Source organism: Xyrauchen texanus, chromosome 24 (genome assembly GCF_025860055.1).
Source record: "Xyrauchen texanus isolate HMW12.3.18 chromosome 24, RBS_HiC_50CHRs, whole genome shotgun sequence".
In the NCBI taxonomy this organism is placed as follows: Eukaryota; Metazoa; Chordata; class Actinopteri; order Cypriniformes; family Catostomidae; genus Xyrauchen; species Xyrauchen texanus.
In genome coordinates this window covers 22,308,735-22,329,047 of record NC_068299.1, presented here as the reverse complement: position 1 = coordinate 22,329,047, position 20,313 = coordinate 22,308,735, and the positions used below count along the sequence as shown (strand labels likewise).

The window sequence follows — 20,313 nt, the reverse complement described above, 5'->3', positions numbered from 1 at the left end:
ATAACTTTATTGCAATTCCTATTTTTGGGTAATCCAGTCAGTGAATGAAATATTTCCAAAATATTTCCTCTCTTATAATGTTCTCTTTATTTGGAAATTGACTAGTACAAATTGCAAACATTTTTATTATGCCACATTTCAGTCAGGTTATAAGCAATATTATTATATTATGTAGAGAATTACTTTCTCTTAGGGTTTTTCCTGGGTCAAATGTGATTGAGTAGTACAAGTGATCCCACTCTGCACTCTCCTGTAAATATCGGGTTACCTGCTGGACCCACACGCGACACTCTCATGAAACACAGATGCACGGGTAAGATGAGAAGCATATTATTAAGCACTTAAGTGCCAAACATGAGATGAATGTCATTAAATTAGCTTGGCTGTCCACTGAAAAATGTTTAATGCCTTAAAACCCTGTCCATATTTCTTAAATTCTCTCGGCCTCACGTGAAGCCTTTCCCACTGACAGATAATCACAGGCTGCTCACATGGATATTTACATATTGGTGTATACACAATATAACACTGTCTGTCGATTGACAATTTATATCATCGCCACAATATATATCATCATATTGCCTAGCCCTAACGCATGTAATGATTTTTCGAAATTCATTCGGAAATGAAATAAGAACTTTTAGTTTGATATATAAAATTTGTTGCAAATTTTTGATCAGGCAGTGCAGTTAACATACTGGTTGTTCATATGACAGTTAGTAATGTGCACAAGTAATCGAGAACTTGTTGTACACCAGCTACTACTAAATTAATTTTCCTTTCTGCATTTGCCTGCCGCGAGCAGCGGTAAAGTACACTATTCCCTCTGAATCTCTCACCAAATCTTGCAGTTACAGTTGAGACTGTGGATGTGTGTTGCCGAGGTGTTGGATGAGAGAAAAATATATATTGGCGAATTCTATTGAATTCTACACTCTTTGTATTTGGTTCTTTGTTGGAGTCATGCAAACCAACGGATGAGGGTCTGCTTCTATGGGGGAAGATACGAGGAACTTGGTAGCTGATCAGACGTGTGTGTGTGTGAAATCTCTGCAGAGCACATTTTATAAAAAGCCAACTTTCACCACTTGTTTTTCTGAATTATAACATGTGAAATTATAAAAATGTGGTAGTGTATGCGTGTATTACCCTCATGCCGTCAACATTGGTTTTTATGTAAGCTCCGGGTGAGAGCAAATATTTTTCTATTTGTTTTTATTTTTATTAACGCATATTTTTAAAAAAAAAATTCCTAAAAGAAAATGATAGTTTTTTTTAAAACCGTTCTTGTTAACGTTTGCTAATAAATCAAATAATACATTTCATATAGCCTATGTGTCATACGTGTTGTATTTTATTGTGCATTTAAAAAAATGTTGTGGGTTTGAGCACTCTACTACAAAATTACTCGAAAATGCCCATCACTAATGACAATGTGTAGTTAGTACAGTGCCTATAAATAGTATTTACCCCCTTGGATTTTTTTTTTTATATTTAACTTTTTTAAATATTGAATCATTGTGAACTTATATCAAAGTCAAAACACATTTCTACTAAGTAGTATAAATGTGTAACAAATATTAAACACAAAACAATTGTTTGCATAAAGATTTACCCCCTTCAAGTCAATATTTAGTATATGTGCCAATGGCAGCATTTCCAGCCTTGAGCCTATGTGGAAAGGTCTCTATCAACTTGGCACAACTGGACACTGCTGTTTTTCCCCATTCTTTGCAAAACTGCTCAAGCTCTGTCAAGTTGTGTGAAGATCATGAGTGTACAGCCTTTTTCAAGTCCATCAACATATTCTCAATTGTGTTGAGGTCTGGACTCTTGACTCGGCCACTCCAGTATGTTAACATTGTTGTTTTGAAACCATTCTTGTGTAGTTTTGCTGTATGCTTGGGATCTTTGAAAACTAATTTTCTCCCAAGTTTCAGTTCTCTTGCAGACTGCATCAGGTTTTCCTCAAGGAGTTCCCTGTATTTTGCAGCATTCATTTTACCCTCTACCTTTACAAGCATCTCAGGGCCTGATGCAGAGGAGCATCCCCACAGCATGATGCTATCACCACCGTGCTTCAAGGTTGGGATGGTGTATTTTTCATTATGTGCAGTGTTTGGTTGGCACCAAACATAACGTCTGGTTTGATGGCCAAAAAGCTCCATTTTGGTCTCATCAGATCATAGAATCTTCTTCCAACTGACAGCTGTATTTATACTAAAATCACTTGAAGCACCTTGACTGTGCACAGGTCATCTCCATTTAATTAATTTAGTGAATTTTAAAACCAATTGGTTGCACAGTGATTTAGGTGAGTTGCTTTAAAGGGGATGAATACTTATGCAATTTATTATTTTGTGTTTGATATTTGTTATAAATTTAGACTAATTATTAGAAATGTGTTTTGACTTTGATATGAAAGAGCCAACCAGGCACAGTTATAAGATGATGCCGATAATCAGTCCATCGCTCGTGAAAATACTATTGCGCTACACCACATTGAAGGACTGTCTACATGCCTATTAATTAGCCTTTGTGCTACAACAAGGTTATAAACCCACGCACAAGACTTCATGGAATATCTTTTGTGCCTGACATCATCATGACATCACAGATCATGTAAAGCACAAACATTTCAAGTTAAGTTAACACAGCTGCTTGACAAAAATCTAAATGTCAAGTTTGTGGTTAGATTAAAATTAGGTGTACTTGGGCACAACAGTGTTCTGCTTTTTTACTTGATGATTTGTAACTGTGAATTGCAGGTGTGAACCAGAATCTGTCCCAGCTGACTGCTTGAGTTTCATGTTATCACCTAAGATAGATATTAATGCTAGGTTTAAACAGTGCCTGGGCCAGTCTCCTTCCTATTTGAAAAAGCAACATATCTGGCTACATGTGTCTCCCTCTCTCCACCTGCCTACATTTGGAGGCAGGCCTGGCCTACTTGTGCGTGGCCTGAAGGTGGAAGTGTAATTTCCTGTGGCAGACAGGCTACAAACAATTGGTTGTGGGTGGATGAAGAGAAACAGGCTACTAACATGTGGCCCTACGATAGCACAAAGAGGCAGGCTGCTTTGTGGGTTCTGAAACCAAATCAAAGGCCTGAGAGTTGGGCTGTTGTGTTTTCTCAGGCTGAGAGTGGGGAGCACAAGAGAGGTACTTTAGTGTCGCCTCATTGCCATTTATTTCGCTCCTCTGTTCTTCTGGAACACCTTCGTAATATGGAAATAATTGAGCTCTGACAGAGCAAATCCCAGGATATTTTATTTTGTGTCCATGTATGATAGAGATCGTCTGTTTTTCCTTGTGCATGTGTGTTTGTGTGCTTCTCTTAGTGTTTCAATCTCCATCAGACAGTTTTGTCAAAAAAGTATGTGTGTGTGTGTGTGTGTGTGTGTGTTAGGGTGGTAGGTAGGTAGTGTTACTGTAGTATCATGGTACAGTATTACCGTAAGCAATGTTGAATGTGCAGTAGTATATATTATTTTCTTTGCTACAGCATTTATTTGATTCGGGTCAAATACATACAGCTCTGGAAAAAATAAAGAGACCACTCCAAATGTTCTTCAAATCAGCATCTCTACATGTATGGCAGCCATTCCATTCCAATATCTGTTGAATTTTGTGGCATAAAATCACCCAACAGCAACCTGAAAGACTGGTAGCGAGCATGCCAAGTCGCATGAAAGCTTTGATTGAAAATACGGGTTATTCCACCAAATACTGATTTCTGGACTCTTAAGTTAAAACATTAGTATTGTGTTGTTTAAAAACTTTTTTGGCATTATTTGTGTTTTGAAAACACTGCATATTTTTAATTGGAATTCAGGAGAAATATTGCCAGGAATTTATAGAATGAAACTAAAATTTTAATTTTGCTCAAACACATAAATATTAAATCTATCCACTAATTAAATCATAATCAGATTTGTGGCTTATGCTCCACTGCATTTATATGCATCAATAAAGTCAGTGTTTATTGGTCATTGTTAGTTCATGATACCTAATGCATTAACTAATGTTAACAAATGGAACCTTATTGTAAAGTGTAAAGTGATCAGCAATTTATTTTCAATAACTTAAAGCTTTTCTAGCTATTTCTTTACAACTTTATTTGATTAATTTGAAAAGTATTACATTGTATACACTTAGGAATAATCAATTACAGAATACTCACTGCCCCGCTACAAGAAACAAAATTATTGTTCGTGTGATACTACTTGGCATTATGATACTTTAGCTGGTATAGTATCGTAAGATATGATTATGTTATCTTGACAACCTTAGTGTGTATGAAGTTCTGCTGACTTTAGAGGTTTCTCAGAGTGTCCAGGTTCTTTCCACCCTCAAACATTGTTGATTATTTGTAATCTGATGCTGTCCCTCACTGATGAGATTGTATCAAGGACATGATGCAGCTAAGAACTTGTCTTGGATGCATATGATTACTTATTCATACATTTGTTTACCCCTCATCTTATTTGTTTAGTTATCCTTTTCATTACATTATCTGAGCATTTGCCTTTTATAGAGGGTTTTATTAGTCACTCTTCCGGTAAATTCTTGGGCACCAAGCCACATCATGAGTTGCATCCGGATGGTCACTTTTCACAGAGGAAAGCAGTGGTGTGTGTTGAGGACCATTTATACTGCACAAAACTAGATTCTTCCCCACTCTGCTCCATTAAACCTAAAGTTCAACTCATAGACAGCTGCTATTAACATCTGTTTCAGGCTATCCAAGTGTAAATATATATGAGAGAAACAGTGCACTGACTTATATTTTTTGCACTTTATCAACATGCAGTGATTCACTCATGCACAGTTATAACCGAGCTACAGCAGGCTTTTGCAAAGTTGAGCTACAGTCTACATCGGTTTATCTAAGTATAATTTACACAATGCGTAATTAAATATTTGAAAGAAGGACTTCAACTGAGGAACTGTTAAAAACACATTGCACATCACCTCTATCTTTTGGAACATGCATGTTCACAATGCCAGGGCCAATCGTAGTCTGATTAACATGTATACATGCTGGATGAAGCTGAGCTACAATCACATTATCTAGGTCTGTTAGTCCGACTTTGCAAAAATTGGACAGGTGTGATTTCAGTCAGACTGAAGCATTTAGATGACATTTTAAAAGACTTTATTGTTTTAGTCCAACTGAAAGTGAACTTTTGAAGTGCATGTAAACGTTGATGCCTTTATTTTTTTTCCGGATGAATATCGATCTTTATCCCCTTGTTTTTTGTTTTTTTTTATGTATTGTGCAAGTAGCACTATTTATAACTTAGAGGGTGTCGCACACCGGACACGTCTGGCTGAAGACATGGCATCTTGTAAAGTGAGAAACAATTATTTTCTATGGAGATACACACACCGCTCCCAGCTTTCGCCATCTGTTGGCAGCGCACAACTATGACCCTTGAGGCTGCTCAAAGTTCTGCTGCACCACAAATGGCAACTTGCAAAGTGTTTCTTCTTGAAGTACAAAAACCTTCATAACTTTTATGTATTTGGTGACTAGATTTACAACTTTGACATCTACCGAAGCGTTGTGTGTTTGATACTTGTCCTACCCATGATGTGGCACTTCTCATCTGGTGTGTGATTGACTTCAGTATTAAGTATAGTAAATGTTATATCACCCCCCTTGTGGTCTCCCGAATTTATACCAGATTACATCAAACGGAAGGCCAACTGACAGTTAACTGGAAGGCACGAGAATTAGGCTTAGTATTTGTATGTTTAAAAATGTTAATATATCTGACTTCCACTTAATTCATGAAGATTAAATGCTTATTTTTCTCCCCAATTTTGAATGCCCAATTACCAATGCACTCTAATTCCTCATGGTGGTGGAGGTCAAATCTCAGTTGCCTCCGTGTCTGAGACCGTCAATCCACACATCTTATCACGTGGCTTGTTGAGCATGTTACTGCGGAGACATGGCGCACGTGGCGGCTCACGCTATTCTCCGTGGCATCCACGCTCAACTCACCATGCGCCCACCGAGAGTGAGAACCACATTATAGCCTGAGGAAGTTACCCTATGTGACTCTACCCTCCCTAGCAACCCGGCCAATTTGGTTGCTTTTGAGACCTGGCTGGTGTCACTCAGCACACTCTGGATTCGAACTTGCAACTCAGGGGCACTAGTCACCGTCTTTACTCGATGAGCTACCCAGGACCCGATTAACTGCTTAAGTTCTCTGATGTGCATGTGCATTAGTCCATGATGAACTCCTGTGAAAATGTAAGGTCAGATTTTGTTAGTAAATGAAAACATTATGGTTCACTTAATGGCAAATATTCTTGTTCGTTGCAGATTCACACACACAGTAAGAAACAGCACCCATACGCCTTAAAAAGTCAAGAACATTTTGTATGACATTTATTTTTCAAAATCGTGATGAGCTCGAAAACAGACAATTAAAATAATAACTGCATTTATTTGTCAGCCAAATTTTATAGTCGTGACAGTCCAAGTACTGATTGACACATGCATTCAAGAATTCAGTGATCCTTCCTTAGTAAAATCCTGTTGGAAGTGTTCACAGGAGGTGCATGCAAAAGCCAGGTGTAAATTATTGTGTGCCTTAGCTAACAACTTGTGATTGGATCACCCGAGACAGATGTTAACACTATGTGTAAACAGGGCCTTAGTGTCTGCCAAGATGGAGCATGAAACAAACCTGCTCTTTGATGGTGGCATCTGTATTATAAAGCATTGCTTCTTTTCTGACAGATATTTGTTGGTAACTTAAATGTAAACGTGAGTTTAAAATCTAAACTTGAGCTCAGCTTTTCACTTGGTCTCAGTACAATTTTAGAGGATATATTGTTTTGTTGTGGCCTACTTTTTCTGTCCTTATTTATTGGAAGTTACCCTATGTGACTCTACCCTATGTGACTCTAACTGTTTATCTTTGCGGGTTTGTCTTAGTTCTAGCTAGATGTAGACTGTAAGAGATTGGAGTTGTAGTTTTGTCAGCTTCCCACCTCTCCTCTATCGATAGTGAACTAACAGTTTCACTTTTTTGGCCCAAATAGAGGGCCCAGGGAGGATTTGTATTAATCCTTGGTGCTACCTCTAATAGAATTATTAACTCCTGATGCAGTGCACACCATAAATCTTCACTCTGTTCCCCATTTTCCTTATGTCAGAAAGTGCAAGTTTGCACTTCTCCTGCAGTGCACTGTCCAAGTAGTGTTTCATATTTATTTTATCTTCCCTATTCTGCAAAGGGAGGAATGGAGAAAGTGTTTTCTGAAGGCAGGAGGTGGTTGCAAGACTGTTCTTTTCAGGTTTTGTAGCTTGCCTACGTTTGCATTCATTGCTATTAAAATGTTGTTTAATAGTAGTTAATTATAGATGAAGACCAATGCATGTTTTAAATGGTGTACTTGGAGAAACCTGCTGAATAATAGCCCTGCTGTTTGGGATTCATGCTACAACTCAATGCTCATTAAAAAGCCATGGCACTTAAGTGAATGTCATTGGCCCATTGGTGGCTGTGGAATTTACTAGATTTTTCATGCTCTATTGATTCCTAAGGCTGATAAAGCATGTGTCCTTTATCAAAGCCCCTCTCCCCTATTTGCCTTTTAATCTATGTTGGGTCAGCATAGAATGTTTGCACAGTCCTCCTGACTCAATTCTGTGATGCCATGTGGGCCACTGCAATCACTCATGCAGTCTGGGACTGCAGACTTCAGTCTCTAAACTGATAAACAAGCATGAAATCAATCTTTTGCACTTATGTGCCTTTTCATCAGTCAAAAAAATAAATACATTGTGAAAACACATAGGGGCTCATTGCAGGCAAGTTATTTTCTTCCTCTTGTTTATATTTATTTATATATATATGTGTGTGTGTGTGTGTGTGTGTGTGTGTGTGTGTGTGTGTGTGTGTGTGTGTGTGTGTATAAAATGCAGATTGATTTCAGTAGCTTTTTAAATGAATATTTTTCTTGTTTTGTTTTCATTCTTTCTTCATCAGGAGCATCACACATAGTCAATATTCTTCAGTTCAAAGCTCCAGAGAAAGTGCAAGTGGAGGAATCTCATTTTAAATGTATGCGCACAGTCTCTCACATATAAAGGCATGGGCCCTGCTCGCACTAACCACACACACAAAGTAGTTCTCATGGAAAGATCTCAGTTGGCACACTAATCATTAGGTCCATCTCATTAGCTAGCCTAACCTCTTCTGGGACCATGGCAGCAGTACTGTTTGTACAGAGGAGATCGGGAACACCCAAATGCAGGAGGATGTCATCAATAAGAGTAATAGAGGATGCATTATATAGACACATGCAGAGGAGCAGAACATCCCATACTGGACTATAAATTAGCTGTTTTGTTGCGCTAGCTGTGCTCTGTGTTTGGCCGGGCCGCATATTGTAGCTGTGCATTCGGGTTTGTGTGTGAGAGATGCAAAGAGAGAGTAAGTGTGTGAGTAACCTTTTGTGGTTTGGGTTCCATTGGGGGCAGATTAATTACTCTGTAGCATTAGCATGATGGCCCTATGCTTGTCAGCTCGCAAATGTCACTTCATGAGCTTCAGTCGCTCTGATTAGGAGTGAATGTACTCACTTAATTAGAGATTCCCCTTTTTTCATCTACAAATATGTTTTCCCTCCATTGGCCTCAGATAACTTCCCTCCTCAGCACTTTTGAATGGTTCCTTTTATGTTTAAACTGAGCTCTATATGGAATTGAAGGGTACAGCTGTGCCTGCGTTGCCATCATTGTGCACATAATAAAAACCCTAAGGCCCAAAATGTGCTCTATGCAATTATGTGAATGCTTCTGCTATACCTACTCAAGCTTGGAATTCATTTGTTGTTTTCTAAAATGTGTTGCATCATGAATCTGACACAAGGAGGCATAGCATTCTTCATGTTGTTGCAAGGGGCACCATTGTCGCCATTAGCATGAACTTCTATAAATAGTTTTCTCTTTCAGGTCAACTACTTACAGGTCATGGTGGAGCAACAGTTTGAAAAGAATCTTTCTGTAAAACTGCTGACATGTATTTAGCTACCTGAATAATAACACATTTGGCTTAAAGACACCATGAAATGGCTTGACAAAGTTTTCTTTCCTTTTGATGTGTTTCCTATTGAAATAATGTTAAAATGACATATCGAAGACTCCTAGCTTAAGCCACAGCCATTATTTGCTATTTGACATTGCTAGTTGATGGTAGGCAGGTTAATGGGAGGGTGTATTCTAGAGTTTGTTTTATAAAAAAATCGAGGCAGAATTTTAAGTGCATATGACTCACGACTGCAATGGACAAGTATGTACATTTCTGTACTTATGTTTAGGGCTGTCACAATGACTTGATTTAATTCAATTACTCAATTAAAAAAAATCCTCAAACAAAATTGACAAATTGACAAAGTGAAAATAAAGCTGAAGTGAAGCAGTCCCAGTTGAGGGTCTGAACACAACAAGATGTGTCAACCATGTAAGAGCACCTTGCTCTAGGTTTGAAAAACAATGTCAGGGCTCCAGACTACTATTTGAGAGTTATGGCACCGGTGTTGATGTGAAGATTTGAAAAGTCTTGTAATTGATGTTGGTGCAGGGCAGGCGTTTTCTCTTTCCCTCGTCAGCGCTATTCAGAATATCATGGTTTCTACATGGTTTCATTGCTCCATAGCACTTTAAAATAGAAAATGTAATGAAGAATTCAATTCCGGCAGATTGATGGGTCGTTACATTGTTTCGTTTCCACTTTTGATGTGTGTGCAGTTTGATGTTGTATTGCAGAAAATGGCAGTGCATAAACGGATATAGAGTTTGCCAACACTGTAATTGCAACTTACTCACACCGGAGGGAAAAATTATTACAAAATGCCATATAGTCACATTCTGGTGACTTTTACCCAATTTGGAAAGCAAATGCCAGGTTGCAGGGAACGGGAGAGGTCGGGAAGAAAATCGCTATGTGCAGAGAGCTTGTTAACATGGAGTAAAATTCAACCGGAGCTTTCAGGTGCGGAATAGAAACTTGCGATAGCAGACAGGTATGGGATGGAATAAACAGTCCCGCACAGACCTGTAGTGCACAGTGAAAAGTATACATTGAAAGGCTAGCATTTGCGCCAAACCGAAGTATACTCTGGGCTCAAGTTCACTTGGTAGACTATGCGATTTGCAGTGCGATATCCAGATGCTGGAGAGTTGAGCCCTTCATTGGCATGTGAGACATGCTGAACTCTGCAAGAAACACATTTTAATGCTCTCTAAATCTATTTATCTACACAATCTTTTGCAATATAGGCTTTTATGAGGCGACATAAAATATAGTAATGAAAAACCCTTCTGTCGGATGCACATAACAATTTGTGTTCAATATATCTGACTGAATCCAGACAATTCTAAGAAGGAAATTGTGGTTTTAGTTCCTTTGAATGTAAATGAGATTTAATGATGATTACGTGTTTAATAGTTCACAGTGCTCCACATCCCAAAAAAAATTTTTTAATAAGAGTTTATGGCCATTATCACAAGTAAAAATCGGTGGGAATTCAAAGATCTTTATTTACTAAACAGAGGCACATGTCTGTATGCTGTCAGTCAAAGCTCAACGTGAGCTTGCCGTTAAAGCCACATACATAGATGTGCACCCCGCAGACACTATATGAAAAGGCCTACTTGAGGGAGTAACGGCTAGTCTTTGCATGTGAAATTATTGACATTATTTACTCAAGTAGGAAATGTATGTCCAGATGCTTAAAGGCATTTTACATGGTACAAGGCAACTGAAAAGCTTTTGCAATATGGGCAGTATGTAGCTCAAGTGTAACAATGCCTGCAACTTCTGCAACTCATCGCAATAGATTGAGAACATCTTTCTCTCAATGGGTAGATCATGTTGAACTAGTTAATGAAAAGAAATTTGGGCACAGCTGTAGTAGCCAATGTCTTTCAGATTGAATTGTAATATTATAATGTAATATTGTTCACAATAATTTTGTTATAGTTATTTAAACATAGTACATCAAACCTTAGGCAAATTAACATATTTTATCCAAACATGAATTCACCTCGACATTACGTCATCTTGTTTAATAAATTTTATTATTTGTCAGAATAATCATTGGATTACTCTATTACAAAAAAAAGACAGTGACAGCCCTACTTGTGTTGAATATGTTTCTGGCCATTGACCCTGTTTACACCTGGTATTAACATGCAGTTTGGGCTATCCGTTTGAAACAGTAAAACAGGGTCCACAACGTTTTGACATTTGTCCAACTACTCACCTGTCAATCATCCACTGCGCAAAAACATAACTTTTAAACTGTGTTTCTGAAAGGAAATTACATGACCGTATGCTCTGAAAAAATGCACATGTACACAAGAACTTCATGGAACTTCTTCAGTGTGACTGGCATCAACAAACAGCGACACAGATGTGAGGCACATACATCCGCAGCTCGGGTAGTACAGGCACTCTAGTAAAAACTCTGATTTCTGCTCTTAAAATAACCTTATTTGGAGACAATTGGGAAAAATAGTGCCCAATTTTCAAATGTTCTTTTTATTCTTTTACTACTTTGTGCTTTATTATCATGCAGTAATACTGTAAATTACATATTGATTGGTGTTGTCATAAAATCAGACATGCTCCCCTTGAAATCCAAACACAAGTGGATAAAACAGACTTGTATTACTGCCAGGGGTAAACCGTGATGTTTCTCGGCTGTCCACTTGTGATCGGACGACCCAAAACATATCTTAATACCGTGAGTAAACGGGGTCTATGTCTTCTGAACATGGTCATATGTAGGGAGCGATCAAAGCTGTGTGTGTGTGTGTGTGAGAGAGGCAGGGCAAAGATCAAGCAAGTCCTTGTAGAAATGCTGGGCTCTCTGTTTAGTCTTGTGGAACTCGGCTCTGCTGATTTGCTACATACAGGTAATATCCCATTATGATAGACTACTAATCCTGACCTGCTGGTAGGCTACCTACTATCACTCACTCTGTCTCACAGGATTTTTTTTTTTTCTCTCCCATTCTTCTCCCATTCTTGCTCCATCTCCAAGTGAGAGACTGGTTTACAGAAGGATTAGAAACGCCATCTGCAGTCAGGCGCAATTGTTAGTGTTCCTGCTGGTTTGTTAATTGGCAGATAAATCACGTGGGCAGCATAAGGTATAAACAACATTGGCAGTGTCTTAAATCTGTGAACAACAGACACATCTTTCATTGAGTCCAGTGAGACATAATTCCTCATTGAAAGCATTGAGGTCTGTAAATGTGACCAAGAATTCTTCATTTAGTGAGTTGAATGATTTAGTAGGTTTCATTTTTAGCCACCAAAATGCCGGCAAGATTATTTGTAACCTCATGATTTTTTTACATGAGTGTAAGAATAAGGGTGCGTAGAATCTGTGCATACATAAAAATTAGTATAACATGTATGAATGATTCATTGCTGAAGCCGATATCTTGCATTATTTATGTACAGTGTTCGCCAGCTGGTTGGCCGATCCAAGATGATTGGCACTTGACATGCAGGATTGGGATGCAGTGGTCCAAAGTACTGAAGCTCATGGGGTTAACTGCCAAGGATCAGTAGCCCACTGATCCTCGAGTTCTTGTCCCATATTCCTTCTTTATTTCGCAGCTAGTCTACTAGGTCATCTCCCATGCTGTTTGGACCCAGACAGTAGAGCTCTACTCCTTTCCTGAAAATAATGCAAAATGTTGGTCAATAATAAGGCTGGATCCAAGGTTGTTTTTTATTTGGGGGGTTCTTACTAACGGCAAGCTGAGCTTGGAATGTGATTTTAAGCATGTAAATGTCAATCTCTACCTGAATATATCATCTTTAATTCTAACATTGCACCTGTCTTATATGTCAGTGTTGATCTCTGACAGATACTTTGACACATTTGCAATTACATTTGTGTGTGTGTTGTGTGTGTGTGTGTGTGTGTGTGTGTGTGTGTGTGTGTGTGTGTGTGTGTGTGTGTATGTGTGTGTATGTGTGAATGTGTATTTATCACTTTGTGGGGACCAAATGTCCCCATAAGGATAGTAAAACCTGAAATTTTTGACCTTGTGGGGACATTTTGTCGGTCCCCATGAGGAAAACAGCTTATAAATCATACTAAATTATGTTTTGTGAAAATTTTAAAATGCAGAAGGTTTTCTGTGAGGGTTAGGTTTAGGGTTGGGTTAGGTTTAGGGTTGGGTTAGGTTTAAGGGATAGAATATAAAGTTTGTACAGTATAAAAACCATTATGTGTATGGAAAGTCCCCATAAAACATGGAAACACAACGTGTGTGTGTGTGTGTGTGTGTTTGTGTTTGTGTTTGTGTGTGTGTGTTTGTGTTTAATAAAACATTGAATGTGTTTTTAATTTTTTTATTTGGACTGTGGAATATAGGAGGAGGGCAGGTTATATTAATGTAGACCGAAACAGAAGGGGCTACATTTGTGGAGCTTTGAGCAGCATCAGTATTGATCTTTCGCTCTCTGTCTCTTTCTTTATGCAGGTCTTTGGCTCTTCTGATGTACTGCCCCCAATAAGGTTAGTGATATACAGATATGTGTATACTACATGTGCTTGCATTATAATTTTTTGGAGTACTAAGACTAGATGTTCTTCCAGCAAGTTATTTCCCAGAGTGAGTTCACTGATGATATTTCTTTGTGTAAACTGATTACATCACAATATACATGTTGGGATAATGTTGGGGTTTATTTGCGATAACAACAGACTTGACTACATTATCTCACTTATTACATGGCTACTTACCAAATAAATGGCCAATTAAAATGTGTTTTGATACATATGTTACAAAAGACATGAAAGTAGCACAGCTATGTTGGAATTTGTTTGCAGGGACAATGGTCAATTAGTCTGTTTAGAGTTCATTATAGAAAAAACATTTACCAGACAATGCCACAATTGACCAATGAAAAATCAAGTTTCCAGAGAGCCGTTATATTAAACGTCTCTGTTGAATTCTTCATTATGATTGGCCAGTGGTGATATTGTTAATTAATCTAGAAATGGGACGAGAATGGGTTTTGTTATACTAAAACAGAGCATTTATCTTCATTTAAAATGAAGATAGAAAAGCTTGGATGCAACACACATGCACAGTGAGCTGACATGTAGTGAGAACAGCCTTCTATATCAAAGGTGTTCTGTCTTAAGTGTTTCCTTTGCAGTGTTCATGCTATAGCAGCATAAACGGCAAGTGCCTTTGATATCTTCATGCTATAGCAGCATAAGATTCTCAAGTCTCCAATTGCTTCCAGGTTGACTTGAACAAAAAATCATATCTTTATTTTTCACTGCTTTGAGGTTGTTTCCTCTGTTCAGGCAAAGTCTCTCAGTGATATAATTTGTAGGCTCTGCGGTGCAGTAAAAGCACTACATTCATGCTGAAAATATTTGATTTAATTCTTTCGGCTGAATATTTAAACTGTTGTTTTGAACAAATTTCTTTTTAAAACCCTCCCCTATTCGTCACCTTTTTCCACCCCTACTCTTACTCTTCCAACTACATCTAACACCTTTCTCGCGAGGTTGAGGAGGGCTGCCTTCTCTTTTTGCCATTTTGTTCCTTCCTAATCTATTTCTTTGTCTTTAAGTGATGGTGGAAAAGTCAGTATGTGAACATGCACTTTAAAAGTTTATTTCAGTTGGACTTAAAGCTGAAGCATGGAACTTTTTCAGCATTAAAATACTTTCTTGTATCCCAGCTAAACATGCAGAGACAGCTATAAGCAAGCCATTCATAGGTTCATTTTCTTGAAAACTGAAAACCCTGTCTCTTTGGCACTATTAAATTCCTTTGTTTGTTTTGAGAGATCTGCTTAGACCCCACCCAAAATCATAACTCAGCCAATGTTGTGAGTTGGTTTGATCGACTAATGGCAAATGGGAGGTGTATTCTTAAAGGTGTTTTGAAAAACATTGTTTATATTTCAATTCCATTTGGTGGTGCTCGTGCTGCAGAAATTACATACTTAAGCTTTAAACAATAATGTCTTTAAAAATGTCATGTAAATGCTTTTGTCCAACTGAGCTGACAGACGAACAGACCTAGATAATTATATGTCATAGACATACAGAGTGATTTCACATTTCTGTTGGAGGATTTTAATATGCACTTTATTTGCATTGTATGTTTAGCATGTTTGTGGGAATTGATTATATTGCAGTTAGGGCTGGGCGATATGGCCTAAAAATAAAATCTCCGATTTTATTTTTTTTAATTCGATTTACGATTTTTTCCCGATTTTCCCATCTACTTATTAAGGAAATCAATACGACAAACGGCAGACAACTTAAAGCAAATTTTGCTTTTATTTAATCAAAAGCAAGACAAATGTAACCCCCATTTCTGGGATGAAGTTTCTTGGGAACAAACTTCCCACTCTCACCGGTAGCCATGTTGTCGCTTGCTGTATGCTGTTGCCGTTTCGTGTGTGCTATGATGTTGTTGTTGTCGCTTGCCATACTGCTATGTGAAACTAACGCTACGGATGCTCCGGGGAGCCAAAAATGCGCCATTACACAAAAACTCGATTTACTTATTAAATCGCCCGCAACAAAAAATTCGAATTAATTCATTGAATCGATTTTTCGCCCAGGCCTAATTGCAGTAATAGCAAATTGGAGCATCTTCCGGTTTACTCTTCTAGTACTAGTTTCTCTCCCTCTCTCTTTTTCTGCAGTATCTTCTGTTCTGCTTAATGTGGCTGAGTAATTTATAGTGGGTTCGTGTAGAGCTGTTTAATGCCCCCTCTGCCATTGCCATCCTACGTGAGTGCCTGCAGAGACTCATCTGTGAGGAACATCTAAATATGAAACAAATGAAATGCAGCAGCAGGAAAAACAACATCAGGACTGATGATTAATGTGATTTACTCAGCCAGCAACCAAGCAGACCTGTAGACCTCCTCCACCAGATCCCCACCCCCCTCACTAATTCGTGGGGACAGATCTTGTGTTTAAACTACCTCCCATATGGGCAGTGTGTGCGAACACAGGTTGAAGGTTGCGGCTGGTAATTGCGGGGCTCTAAATGGATTTCTGTAACACAAGCTGTAGTGCATTTAATGTAGTTTGATCCACATGCTCAATCACAGGCTGAAGGTTGACCTCCAGCATGGGGCCATGCTGTCTCTGTGTTTACCCAGGGAAGGGTCTCACTCACCCTCTCTTTGCTTAGCCTCCATTCCTGCGCCATGAATCTTAACCAGTACCAACCAGTCTTTTTAGCTCATACTGGATCAGATATTAACCTGTACAGACCTTCTCTATAATGTTTTATACTTTAGAACACCAAACTTAAGTATTTACGTGTTATTGCATACACCCAATTTCCAACACGGTCTATCTGTCTGTCTCTGTCTGTCTCTATCGTGCTTGCTCTTTTGCACTCTCTCTATCACACTCTTATTGCTCTCTTTTTATAAAACCCACACTATCGTGCTTACTCTTCTCTTACATCTATCACACTCTCTAATGCTCTTTCTATCATGTTCACTTTATCGTGCTCGTTGTCTCGCTTTGCTCTGTTGAGCTCTGTCTATCATGTTATTGCTCTTTGTATTGTGCTCTATCATGCTCATTCTATCACACACTCTATCGCGAAGACTCACTCTATCGTGCTCACTCTATAGCACACTATCGCTTTCTACTGCTCTTTCTATCACACTCTTTGCTCTGTCGTGCTCACACTATTGCGCTGTATCGTGATTGCTCTTGCGATCTCTGTTGCAAGCTATGACTTTGTCTCACACTCTCTATCGCTCTTGCTCTATCGCATTCTCTCTGTTTCACTCTGTTGGGCTTGTTCTATTGTGCTCTATAACACACTTTATTGCTCTTTCTATTGTGCTCGCCCTATCATGCTCCATTTCACTCTGTCATGCTCGCTCTATGGCTCTCTATTACACTATCGTGCTCACAGTATCTTGCACACTTTCACGCTCTCTTTCTCTCTTTCCATCACACTCACTCTATCTCTCTCTACCTCATTGATGACTGTTATTGAATTATGTACACTGGCAGCCAAAAGTTTGGAATAATGTACAGATTCTGCTGTTTCGGAAAGAAATTGGTACTTTAATTCACCAAAGTGACATTCAACTGATCACAAAGTATGTAGTCTGGACATTACTGATGTAAAAAACAGCACCATCACTATTTGAAAAAAGTCATTTTTGATCAAATCTAGACAGTCCCCATTTCCAGCAGCCAACACTCCAACACCTTATCCTTGAGTAATCATGATAAATGGCTAATTTGGTACTAGAATATCACTTGCCATTATATCAAACACAAAATAGTTGAAAGCTATTTGGTTCGTTAAATTAAGCTTGACATTGTCTGTGTGTTTGTTTTTGAGTTGCCACAGTATGCAATAGACTGGCATTTCTTAAGGTCAATATTTGGTCAAAAATGGCAAAAAAGAAACCATTTTCTTTAGAAACTCATCACTCAAGTTTTGAGGAATGAAGGCTATACAATGCTTGAAATTGCCAAAGAACTGAAGATTTCATACGTAGGTGTACACTGCAGTCTTCAAAGACAAGGGGCAACTTGCTCTAACAAGGACAGAAAGAGATGTGGAAGGCCAGATGTAAAACTAAACAAGAGGATAAGTACATCAGAGTCTCTATTTTGAGAAATAGACACCTCACATGTCCTCAGCTGACAGCTTCATTGAATTCTACCCACTCAACACCAGTTTCGTCTACAAGACTATGTGGTGCAGTCCTTATGGGAAGAATTGTAAAGAAATAACCACTTTTGTAACAGGAAAAAAAGGAAATGTTAGAGTGGGCAAAGAAATACAGACATCAGACAACAGATAATTGGAAAATAGTGTTATAGATCTTAACCCCATTGAGCTTTTGTGGGATCAGCTAGAATGTAAGGTGTGTGAGAAGTGCCCAACAAGACAGCCACATCTATGGCAAGTGCTACAGAAAGCGTGGGGTGAAATGTCACCCGAGTATCTTTACAAACTGACAGCTAGAATGCCAAGAATCTGCAAAGCTGTCTTTGCTGCACTTGGAGGATTTTTTGATGAGAAATTTTTGAAGTAGTTTAAATTAGTTTTTCAAATCGTAATAGTACTTTTTCGCATTATTAGTGTCCTGACTATACATTGTGATCAGTTGAATGCCACTTTGGTGAATAAAAGTACCAATTACTTTCCATAAGAGCAAAATTTGTTTATTATTCCAAACTTTTGGCCGTCTATTGTCTCCATATAGCTGTGTGGCAGACCTCATAGATGGGCTTGATGCCCAATGGGCTCATCTGTCCCAGACTGCTAATGGCTTAACTGGAATAGCCAATTCCCCATACAAGCTCTGATCAGAGCTCATAACGCTGATCACTTTCATTGATCCGATTTATCAGGGCCCCGCTGAGTGTGCTGAAGTGTGCACAATACTGGGTTGGTTTTGCTGTCCCTCCCCCTAATGTGTGCTAAGGGGAAACGGACACACTTTTCCACAGATGGGCCACCTGAGGATACAAGCCTCTGTATTGCACTGGGTAATGGGTTGAATGAGGGGGAAAGAAGCTGAAAAAAAAAATAGCCTTGAAAGCTGTTTTGAGACAGATGGAGTGAAAATGAACCTGAGACGGTGTCTTCCGTTATTGACGGCCAATTCCCGTCATCAGTACTGGTCTCATGTCTTCTTAAACTAACATAAGGCCATGTTCCTAATCAGCTCTGTGTATTATAATTGGTATACACATAATCAGTTCTACTTTGACCCAGTAATCTCTCATCCAAGAGCCATTAATAAATATATAAATACACTAATCAGTGTGTCTTGTAGAAGACAGCTGTTTGTATCCATGTATGCTTTATCATTTGGTATGCTACTGTCATTCCTGCTTTGGTTTATTGTTGATAGAAGTTTACTTGAAGTTTCTTTTGAGTACAAGGCCTTGCCTGCCCACTTTTGCAAATTAAGTGAGATTTTAGAAGCTGGGACTGTATCCAAATGAGACCGTTTCCTCTCCTTTGTTGTTTTTATCCACACCCCATCCCCTTTCTGAATATAGCGATGGGTATTTTTGAGTAATTTTGTAGTCGAGTACTCTAACCCAAAACGAGTAACCGATTACTCATAAATTATAATGCATGTTAAAAACAACATGTATGACACATATGTGAAATTTATATATAGTGTTATTAACAAACATTACTAAGAATGGTTTTAAAATTAGATAAATTTAACAAACTATGTGTTACTTTTAAATGAACTATATGCATTAATAAAAATAGGGAGAAAAAAATATTTAAATATAACAGTAAAACATTTTGCACTCATCCGAAGTTTATATAGAATCAAATACAGGACTAAAATGCACATTAGGACTATTATATTTTTTAGAACAGACAAAAGAAAAGCGGTCAATGTTTGTGTCTGAGGCAGAGGCGTGCAGCGCGAGACTGTCAATTGGAACAAACGCATGTAAAGTGTTTTCACGCTTTTTTTCATTTGCCCTATAAACGGTTTGCAAGAATAATGTCGTCTATGATAATTCTGCATATGCTCTCTGATCATCTCAGGAGGTGCTGGAGTTCGCTTTATTTCAACTCAGTTTGCATGCAACTCTGCAGGTTCAGAAATATATCTTTGTATTAAAGAAACGAAGAAAGTGATTAAATCATAAAGTAATACAAGACACATTCACCTTGAACCTAACATTTTTTTTCTATTTTCTTTTCTTTAGGCAGTATTAACTGTTTAACCAAAATGCAATACAAACACAAATTCGATAAGAACACACATTTGGCAGCATTATTTTGTGAACACAAAGGAATTCATTAGGCTTATTTATTAAGAATATCATTGTCTTTACATTTCAAATTGTCTTCTTAAATTGTAGGCTCTTAGCAGTTTTCTACATAAAATAGTCTACTTAAAGGCTATCACGTTGTACATGTTATTATTGAGAAAATTTGTGTAAGTTGGCTTTTTATAAAATGCGCTTTTGGTGTTTAGAGATTTAACATACACACACACAGGTCTGATAAGCTTCTGAGGTCCTCATATCTTTCCTCCATAAAAGCAGATCCGTGTCCTCCAACAAGAACTGAAAACAAATAGAGCAGAATTCAATAGGAATCAAAATATTACCAGTATTGCTTTGTAATATAAATTGGCTGTGCTTTAGAAGAACAGACACCTTGATATGTTCTCTCATCCGATAGCTCGACGACACACATCTACAGCTTTAACTAACTTTTTTACTTGTGCACTTGATTGTGCACATTCC

At 38.1% G+C, this 20,313-nt stretch overlaps 1 protein-coding gene across 2 annotated transcripts in view; it reads left to right on the top strand.

The window, feature by feature from the left end:
• The window catches only part of LOC127617676 (bifunctional heparan sulfate N-deacetylase/N-sulfotransferase 2-like), a 212,220-nt gene that overhangs the window by 63,525 nt on the left and 128,382 nt on the right, over positions 1-20,313 (top strand). For both annotated transcript variants that reach the window (XM_052089704.1, XM_052089703.1), the window contains one exon: positions 13,538-13,572. The gene's annotated coding sequence lies outside the window, so the exon portion shown is untranslated. The remainder of the gene's footprint in view (positions 1-13,537; positions 13,573-20,313) is intronic.